Below are 10,388 nucleotides of genomic sequence, written 5' to 3' on the forward strand. Positions count from 1 at the left end.
CTTGGCTATCCGCTCCTTGGAGGGCCCTCCTGCCTGGGACTTCCTGACCCGCTCCTCGGGTATCTCTGCTAGGACTTCCTTGTGTGAGTACATTCTCTAACTTCTATCAACTTTGCTGAAGATTCCACGGTGTACCCCATTCCCCGGGCCACTTCTGTTCTTCAGTCTGTCTAGGCTACTCTATCTTTGCCTCAGGATACTACACCATCTATACGAGGTCTATGGCCTGGTTCCTGCATCACCGACCTCTGCCTCTTGGCATCTACAGTACAGCTTTCTCGGCATACCCCAAGCTGCGGGCCACTTCCGGATCTGCACTCAGAGGTATTTACATCAGCCGGCAGAAATCCCCGGGTGTACCCCACGCTGCGGGCCACTACCGAACCTTCGTATCTACATCATCATCCTGACTACAGTATTTGCTCAAAGACTGTGTTTATTACATTTCCTGCTCCTCAGGTTATGTACTATCTTTTCTCCTTAATAAAGTCTCTCTCACAGCTGTGTCCTACGTCGCTGAGACCACTCCCACACCTTGGTGAGGCCCATGGCGCTCCTTCCTGTGGGCAGAGACATCTCTCACTTCATCCCGAGGTTCACAAACTCATCAAAACCATAACACTCACTTTTTCGTGCGTACATGGGTTTTTAAAATTGCTATGATAGTATGTTACATTTATGCATGTAACGCCTTTTAAAATTTTTTAACAGGCTCTCAATAGCTTGCTAACTACAGTGCTAGTTATGTCAGTTGATAGTCATTTAAATATCTTATTCAGGTAGTCAATTTTAATGAAGTATTTTTCAAATTTATGACAGCTGCTTACCATGTCAAAGACACTTGCACATCAGTGCATAATAAGCCTGAGTCTGTTATTTATTTATTTATTTATTTATTTATTTATTTATTTATTTAGAAACTCTTATATACCGATGAACGTTGGGAACATCTCATCGGTTCACAATAAACAAAATGCAGCTAAAAGAGCTTTACAGTAAAACAGAGAACAATATGAATAAAATTACATAAAATTAAAATAAAGTGCATAATAACAATAAAATGGTACGAAGGATACTACTAACAGTATAAGTATTTACAAGAATAAAGTCAGAAAGTCATATGAGTCAGAATGAGGTGTTAGGTGTATGCCTGTTGATTTGCTTGCTTTCATTGTGCCAATACTTCCGGCACTATCTATTAAGTCCATGGGGATAGGAGGCCAGGGCAACAGCCTTGCTAATTTTGGTAGCTGTTTACAGGGCTGGTGCAAAGTATTAAGCATCCTAGGTGCAACTTCAGCCTTGCACTCTTCCTCATCTGCTGTTAACTTTCAACCTTAGAGCCCTTCCTCCATCCCCGCTAAGACTTTGATAATTAACATAGAAACATAGAAATGACGGCAGAAAAAGACCAATCAGCCCAACCAGTCTGCCCAGCAAGCTCCCACACTTATTTTCCCATACTTATCTGTTTCACTGACCACCAAGTTCACGGCCCTTGTTGGTAACTGTTTGATTCAAATTTCCTGCCACCCCCTGCCATTGATGCAGAGAGTATTGTTGGAGTTGCATCAAAGGTGAGCATAAGGCTTAATGGTTACGGGTAGTAACAGCCGCATCAAGCAAGATACCTCGATGCTTGTTTACCCAGACTGCACAGATCCATGCCTTGTTGGATGTTGTCTTAAAGTAAATCCTCTTTTCCAAATTTCCCCCTGCCGTTGAAGCAGAGAGCAATGCTGTATATGCATTCAAAATTATGTATCAGGCTTAATTGGTTTAGGGTCGTAACCGCCGCAATAAGCAAGCTACCCCCATGCTTATTTGTTTACCCAGACTGTGTAGTTCAGTCCTTGGTTGTTGTCTGAATGCAAATCCTCTTTTCCACATTTTCCCTTGCTGTTGAAGCAGAGAGCAATGTTGGAGTTGCATTAACCATGTGAAGGCTTATTGAGTAAGGGTAGTAATCACCAGGTAGTAGCCTCCATTCCAGCAAGCCACCCCCATGGCTCTTCTCTTCATTCCCATCTTCTAGCCTTTATGGATCCACAGTGTTTATCCCATGCCCCTTTGAAATCCTTCACAGTTTTAGTCTTCACCACTTCCTCTGGAAGGGCATTCCAGGTATCCACTACCCTCTCCGTGAAGAAATACTTCCTGACATTGGCTCTGAGTCTTCCTCCCTGGAGTTTCAAATCGTGACCCCCTAGTTCTACTGATTTTTTTCCAACGGAAAAGGTTTGTTGTTGTCCATGGATCATTAAAACCTTTCAAATATCTGAAAGTCTGTATCGTATCACCCCTGCTCCTCCTCTCCTCCAGGGTATACATATTTAGGTTCTTCAATCTCCTCATAAGTCATTTTATGAAGACCACCTTTTTGGTCGCCCTTCTCTGGACCGCCTCCATCCTGTCTCTGTCCCTTTGGAGATACGGTCTCCAGAACTGAACACAGTACTCCAAGTGAGGCCTCACCAAGGCCCTGTACAAGGGGATCATCACTTCCTTTCTCTTACTCGATATTCCTCTCTCTATGCAGCCCAGCATTCTTCTGGCTTTACTTATCGCCTTGTCACATTGTTCCGCCAATTTCAGATCTTTAGACACTATCACCCCAAGGTCTCTCTCCTGCTCCGTGCACATCAGCCCTTCAACCCCCATCAAATACAGCTCTTTCGGATTTCCACTCCCCATATGCATTACTCTGCACTTCTTGGCATTGAATCTCAGTTGCCATATCTTTGACCACTCTTCCAGCTTCCTTAAATCCCGTCTCATTCTCTCCACTCTTTCCGGCGTGTCCACTCTGTTGCAGATCTTAGTGTCATCTGCAAAAAGACAAACTTTACCTTCTATCCCTTCCGCAATCATAATCACCTCGCCACCATCCATCTCAAAATGATCCTGTAAAAATGCATTAGCGGATATCAGATTTTTAAGTATTCAAGTTTGTAAACTTAAACAGGTGAATTTTAAAAGCCCGGAATGCAGAAATGAAAAGCGGCAGGGCATGGGTGATCCTGGATTTCAATTTCAAATTAGCGTGAAAATATTTATGTGCGCAGGCGTGTGCCAGGGTTCCTTGCCGCTTAACTTTACTTCTTCTATAGATGACGTGCAAGTTATAAAATAAAGATAAATAGATAGATCGGCAGGTTTTAATGGTTGGGACTAACTGGGGAGAAGGGAGGCTATTAAACTAAGGGGTTTTGGAAGTCCTCTCTCTTACCTGGGCGAACTGGGAAAACTGGTAATGGCGTTGGCACACGTGTCTATTAAAATTTCCTGATTTATGCGGTAGAAGCGGCATTTGCGTGCATAGGTGCGTGCCACTTAAAATTGTGTGCACATTAGCACGCGGTCAGGCTATTTTATATAATGTGCTCATATGCACGCGTATGTTGTAAAATGGCTGCGTCCTTGGATGCAGGCCGACGAACACACACACATGTGCGCCTCCGCACCAGTTTAAAAATTACTGTCATAATTTTAGCCAGTTAAAGTTACTCAGGTCTAAATGGGGGACTAGTTTTTTCACCTGGAGTGAAGTGAATATATTAATACTGTCTTACCATCTGTTCTATTGCACTTAGGTATTCAGCCTAAGGGACAGTTTTTGGTGTGAGATGGGGATTTGGCCATCACCTTTTTTTGAAGGTCTGAGATCTAGGGGAGGGAGGAAGAACAGAAAGAAGAGGATTTGCACCTGCTCAACACACTGACATTTATTTGTAGTTATTTGGGTTACTTCAGGACCGCAATTCTTTCGACCAGAGTTAGGTGGATAACTTTATCCCTTTAATGATGAATATCGTTACAAACTGCATAGCTTAGCCATGCCCCTGTAATTCCCCCTTGCACTGCCTCTTTTTTATCCAGCTAAATTTTAGAGAATATTGACTTACCCAACTGAAATTTAGTTGGTGAATGGAGGGAAGTTTTTAAATGCCGTGGTTTATCCAGCAGAGTCCAAAAGTTAGCCGTCAAAAGCTTTGAATTTTGGCTTCCTTATCTTCAGCTCTGTGAAATTAATTCAGTGTGCAAATGTCCTAGTACAGTGGAATATAAATTATTTTAAATAAATAGATAAAATAGTCGTAAAGCTTGATATTCAAATCAGAAAGTAACGGTATACATTCACATTTGTTTTGTAGTAGAGCAGTAATAAATGGTTTAATGACCTCATATTGTTTCACATCATATTCAACAATTAACTTCATTAGGTTCCAGAGAACAAGTTAACCAATACTTCTCACAGTTTTGCATGGACTCCTTCTCTTCTTCCCCAAATGGGGAGAGCGTAATAATCCACAAGCCTCTAAGGAGTTTCTTTTTAATTTGCACATGTTCTTCTGATGCTTTTTAAAAATGTATTTCCCATTAATTTCTGAACTTTCAGATAAACAGTTTCAGAACCAACCCCCCATAAAAACAAAACATCCTGGGCTAATAGCATCCGATTTCTGTTCTGCACAGCTCCAATAAGACAAAAATGTGTAAGACTACTGTGCGCCTGCCTCTTATCTATATGCAAAATAAAGTGTGGTGAAATAAAAACAAGTTTCAATGTTTTATGAACCAGGAGACCAGGGTTCAAGTCCTGGTCGCTCCTCGTGACCTTGGGCAAGTCACTTTACCCCCCATTGCCTCAGGTACAAACTTAGGCCCAGATTTATCAATCTGCTGTAAATATTGCATGTGATAGAAAAAGGGGTCTGTTTTATGGTAATAGCCTAATTATCACAATGTGCACTATCTTAGGCCTGGATTCACCATTCTATCCCAGAATGGTGAATCCTTCGCACTACCACGGTGTTTTCGCTGCCGGCTTTCGCACCCAATAGCGCCACCATGAAAGGTGGCGCTATTGGGTGTGCTACTGGCAATGTTAAGGTTACTAACCTTATCGCCGCCAGAGAAGACATCGCCGAGTCCACCCCCTCGCCGCCCCGACTCCTCCACTCGCCGCCCCAACTCCGCCCACAGCATGCTATCGCACGTGAAAAGGGACTTTTCACGTGCGATAAGCCTTTGAAAATGACCCCCTTAGTGCTTTGCATAGGTATTACGGCAAAGTGCATTAACTTTTTGCACTTTGTGGTAATACCTACATAATTGCATTCTCCTACAGAGAGAGAGACTGAGAGAGAGACTATCTACAAGACCCTTGTAGTAGTTAGCTATTTATATCTCTATAGGAGGCCCACCTAACTCAAGGTGAGGTTTAGGTAGTAGTGTAGGGGTTAGGGGCCACTTTTACATGCAGAGTGAGACGTACGAACAGAACAGTACACTCTTGTGAAGATTTGATGTCCTTCGGAGTGAGGAAATGCAAACAAGGATGAGATTTGTACAATGTTCTCTCAAACTAGCTTGATGTTACCCAGGTAGAGTCTCACTCTGCATGTAAAACTGGCCCCTAACCCTACACTACTACCTAAACCTCATCTCGAATTACTAGGTGGGCCTCCTATAGTAGCATAAATAGCTGCTTACTATGGTGCCACTCCCAGAGTTGCTCTCTCTCCCTCTCCCCCTCTCCCTCCCTCCCCCCTCATCCCCAGCCTAAAAATGCCCAAAACAGAATTTGTGAAAAAATTGCATTATGAGCATAACGCATGATATCTTCGGCATTAAAACTGTGTGATATTGTGTGTTATGGCTTCTCAAAACCAGCCCACCTTTTCTGAAATCCCGCCCCCGACTCCTCCCCAACCCCTCCCCTTTTAAAAATTTGCATCGCACCATGCGTTATGGTGCTTATTGTGTGCATTAAGGCAGTTTTCACATGTGAAAATGCCTTAACGCATGCGAAAACGCCATAACGTGATTTGATAAATGACCCTGTTAGATTGTAAGCCCTCTGGGGATAGGGAAATACCTACAGTACATGAGTGTAATTCGCTTTGAAGTGCTGAAAAAAGTGCAAAAAGCAGAATTTGAAAAAAAATAAATCTAAATCTATTTCCCTTTTGTGCACGACAGTAAGTGCTACACCAGGTCCAGGAGTCTGTGCCAAGCGCAAAGAGCAGAAAAACAATTTAAACATTTTTTTTGTTTTTGTAGCTTAGTTTCCTACAGGGGAACTGGCCTTTTAAAATCATCATATCTGTTTCTTTTGAACCTCTTATACAAATTTATTAAAGTTCTGCCCCCGATTCACACTTTCCATGTGGCTCCGATACTTTAGTTTAATTCCACATTTCCAGGCAGAAGTGGACACTACAAGGTGGATTGCATGCAGCACAGCAACCAATAACTCAAAATCATAATAAGAAACGATTGTGAAAATCGCACATTAGTTTCATCAGCAAGAATGTAAAAAACAGCTGGCGCAATAAATAATTCGGCATAGAGTATCTGTTTGATTCAGGGGCAATGTTGAAAACTGTGGGCAGGTGAAGAGTCTGCGCTTCCTTTGAGAACCGGTCGGTTCTCAAAGGAAACACATGAGCTTGCTTTCCTAGAAGATCTGCACCTCCTTTTTCTGTGGGTACTTTTTCCGGCCAATACAACGTATGTTGTTGCCTCCCCTGGCTAGAGACACCAGTGAGCAGGAGGTGCAAAGCACAGCCAGGCAGTTTGCTGCGGCAGCACAGGCATGGATTCTGTGGCAAAAAACTGGAAAAAATCTGAAGCTCATTGGCAAACATTTCCATCTTTTATATTATAAAGATGAAGTCATTGTCCAGCATTGTTTGTGTCGTATAATTTTTCTTTTTATTGGGTGAGGGAAAGGGATCTTAAGCATTAGTACAGGGATGAGATCTAAGGGATGGGCAGAAGAGAAGGAAAGGGTGGGAGGACCAGGGACAGGGAGAGGAAAGGAGGAGGACTAGGAATGGGGTGAGGAGAAGGTGAAAGGACTGGGAATAAGAGGGAGGAGCATGAAAAAGAAGGATTGAGGATGGGGGGGGGGGTAGAGGAGAGGATGAGAGATGGGGAAGATCGAGGAAAGGTGGGAAATCAGGAATCTGGGATGGGAGAAAAAGAGGGAGGGAGGTTCTAGGATTGAAAAAGGAGAATAGGGAGTAGACGTGTTGGGGTGTGGATTCCAGGACTGGAGGGCGGGGTAGAATCTGAGGTCAAGGGAGAGAGAACCTGAATTGTAGTGGGAGGGGGAGGGGGAGGTGTCCCTACTGTGCTCTGGTCCTACTCCCCCTTACGACTCCTCTCTAACCTCTCAATCTGGCACTCACATACCAGCACCAATCCCTTTTCTCTCACACGCTGACACACACAAAAACTTCTCCCTCCTATCTAATCCACTCTTTCCTCAGCCTCTCTTCTTACCCCAAATGATCCCCATTCAGCCCTTCCTAATCTTACCACAATGATTCCCCTTTGCTCTCTGTGCTCCATGCTCGCTCTCCTCCCGTTTTGTTCCCTGCCTACTGCCTGGGAAGAGAGGGACTGGATCAGGAAGCAGAGGGCTGTTCTCTGCTGAATGAAATCCAGTGCAGGTGAATGGAAGTAAAACTTCAGCCAGCCTGCTGCACCCCCAGAATTTTTCCACCTTAGGCCCAGGCCTAGAGTGCCTATTGACAAATCCAGGCCTGCCCCTGTTCTAACCCATTCCCCAGGACACCTCCATGAAAATGCATCATGGAATAATGCGCACACTGGGTCCACAATTTTCAAAAAGCCCTTTTCTGGGGTAAATTAGCTTTTGAACAAGGTTTTTCTTGGGGAGCCTGGTGTGAAGATTCCTGCTGCTTGCCAGAAGAAAGCCTGCACTCTCAGCTGAGGTTGCTGTGCTGATAATGACATCATCAAGTTGGGCCCCAGGCAATATAAAATCATCTGTGTCTGTGGCATGAGTTGAATCTGCGTGCCTAAGTGGCGCACCCCTTTGATAAGTTTGGTCTTTGCTCCTGTTTTCTGAGGCTAATGGGAAAAAAGAGGAAAGGTCGTCTCCAGACTGTTCCAATGAAGATGGAAACCCCTTCCATGGCTTCCCAAGCAAGACGCAACCATTATTTTTTCAACCATTCTTTAGATTCAGGTGTAGAAAAGTTGAAAGGTTTGGCTTCCCTGCTTCATGATTCATCTTTCTCACTGTTAGTCCTTGACACCAGATCTCCGCTGTCTTTAGAGACGGTGAAAGCCCCAGTACTGGAAGTGGCTGCTCTGAATACTGAATATGTATCAGAGTTGAGTGCTCTCGTTGGGCCCAATGCTATTGGGAAGAGTGGGACAGACTCCCATGTTGCTCTAAACATTGTTTCAGGTCCACAACAACAATCGGGCTTGTTTTTTTCTATTCCATTTAAGTCTCCCCTTATAATATTAGAGACTCTGTGGAATGCCATTTCTGCTTTGGGAAAATCATTAGTAGCCAGGATGAACAAGACTATGTCATCAGTTGAGAACTTGTATTTAGAAATGGGCACTCATTCCTTGCAACTGCAAACTCATGAACATAAAGTGGAAAGTTTAGAAGCATAGGGGCAGGTTTTAAAAGCCCTGCCCGTGTAAATCCAGCTGGATTTTCGCGCGCAGGGAGGTTACGTGCGCCGAACCTATTTTGCATAGGCCCGGCGACATGCGCAAGCCCCGGGATGCGCGTATGTCCCGGGGCTTGAAAAAAGGGGCAGGGAGTGGGCGTGGCCAGAGGCCTCCGTAGGACCTCTAGACCGGGGGATCATGCACCGGCACTCAGCCGAAGCATGCAGCCTACACCTGCCCAGAGGCAGGCGCAACTTTAAAAACAAAGGTCGAGGGGGGTTTAGTTAGGGCTGGGGACGGGTTAGGTAGGAGAAGGGAGGGGAATGTGGGGGGGCGCGTGCATGTTATAAAATCGGGCATAGATTTGGCGCGCCGAGTTGCGTGCACAAATCTACGCCCACACGTACCTCTTAAAATCTGGCCCATAGATTTCAGCTTACAAAATTCTTCTTTGGTTCTAATGAAGGACAATGAGACCTTGCTTAGAAAATTATAATTCAGAGAAAGTTATGCCAGAAGATGTAATCTGCATTTCTCGAACATTCCATTTAACACTTCTGCTTCCCCAGAGCATATGTCGAGGAGAGTTTATGTAGTTTTTGTCAAGGTTTCTGCTCAAGAGGTTCTTTTACTATCTAAGGTGTCATTTCTCAGTTAACAGGTTTGATGTGTCGTTTTGTGATACTCCTGTTGGGGCTTTGGCTACAGCAGGTATGAATGAGTTACGTCCTCAGCTTTCCGAGCCACTAGGAGCTTTGTCTCTGAAAGCATCATTGATTGTGACTTATGCAGAAGATATGATAGAGACTGGACACTTGAAAAGTTTTGTTTTTTGTTTTTTTAAATTTTTTATTTAGAATTTTCAGCAAATTACAACCAAAATGTCACACAATTCAACTGATATATGAATACAAGGAAAACAAAGTATAATCCTATTGCAGACCCATTTTAGAAATTCTTCTTGCGTTACCCTTGCAAGTGTGAAATATGGTATAAAGATCAGAAATATGTTTTTTATGATATAAAAGCATTACAATCATTTTTGGACACCCACCCCCAAAAAGCAGTGACAGGTTGAGAGCTTAAAAAAAAAGTATTGTATCTCTATTATTTTTGTAATGATGAGAATTAATCTCCCAATGCCTTGGTATCGCTTATAATTATATACTATCGCCTTTCGGTTACTTGAAGGAATAGTACTGTTTTATGGATCGTAGAAGATTTCTAAAATGGGTCTGTAATAGGACACTTGAAAAGTTTAAGAACATAACATGCCATACTGGTTCAGACCAAGGGTCCATCAAACCCAGCATCCTGTTTCCAACAGTGGCCAATCCAGGCCATAAGAACCTGGCAAGTACCCAAAAACTAAGTCTATTCCATGTTACCATTGCTAGTAATAGCAGTGGCTATTTTCTAAGTCAACTCAATTAATAGCAGGTAATGGACTTCTCCTCCAAGAACTTATCCAATCCTTTTTTAAACACATCTACACTAACTGCACTAACCACATTCTCTGGCAACAAATTCCAGAGTTTAATTGTGTGTTGAGTGAAAAAGAACTTTCTCCAATTAGTTTTAAATGTCCCACATGCTAACTTCATGGAGTGCCCCCTAGTCTTTCTATTATCCGAAAGAGTAAATAACCGATTCACATCTACCCGTTCTAGACCTTTCATGATTTTAAACACCTCTATCATATCCCCCCTCAGCCGTCTCTTCTCCAAGCTGAAAAGTCCTAACCTCTTTAGTCTTTCCTCATAGGGGAGCTGTTCCATTCCCCTTATCATTTTGGTAGCCCTTCTCTGTACCTTCTCCATCGCAATTATATCTTTTTTGAGATTCGGCGACCAGAATTGTACACAGTATTCAAGGTGCGGTCTCACCATGGAGCAATACAGAGGCATTATGACATTTTCTGTTTTATTCACCATTCCCTT

At 43.4% G+C, this 10,388-nt stretch overlaps 1 long non-coding RNA gene across 1 annotated transcript; it reads right to left on the reverse strand.

Annotated features, from left to right (window-relative positions):
- Positions 1-2,783: 2,783 nt before the first annotated feature.
- LOC115088774 lies at positions 2,784-4,657 on the reverse strand. The gene is made up of 3 exons (XR_003855859.1): positions 3,906-4,657; positions 3,573-3,666; positions 2,784-2,904 (listed from the first exon to the last, which is right to left on the reverse strand). It is a non-coding gene; the product is annotated as an uncharacterized LOC115088774 (long non-coding RNA).
- Between the last annotated feature and the right edge of the window lie 5,731 nt (positions 4,658-10,388).

The sequence above is a fragment of the Rhinatrema bivittatum genome, chromosome 3, assembly GCF_901001135.1.
Source record: "Rhinatrema bivittatum chromosome 3, aRhiBiv1.1, whole genome shotgun sequence".
NCBI classification, from domain to species: domain Eukaryota; kingdom Metazoa; phylum Chordata; class Amphibia; order Gymnophiona; family Rhinatrematidae; genus Rhinatrema; species Rhinatrema bivittatum.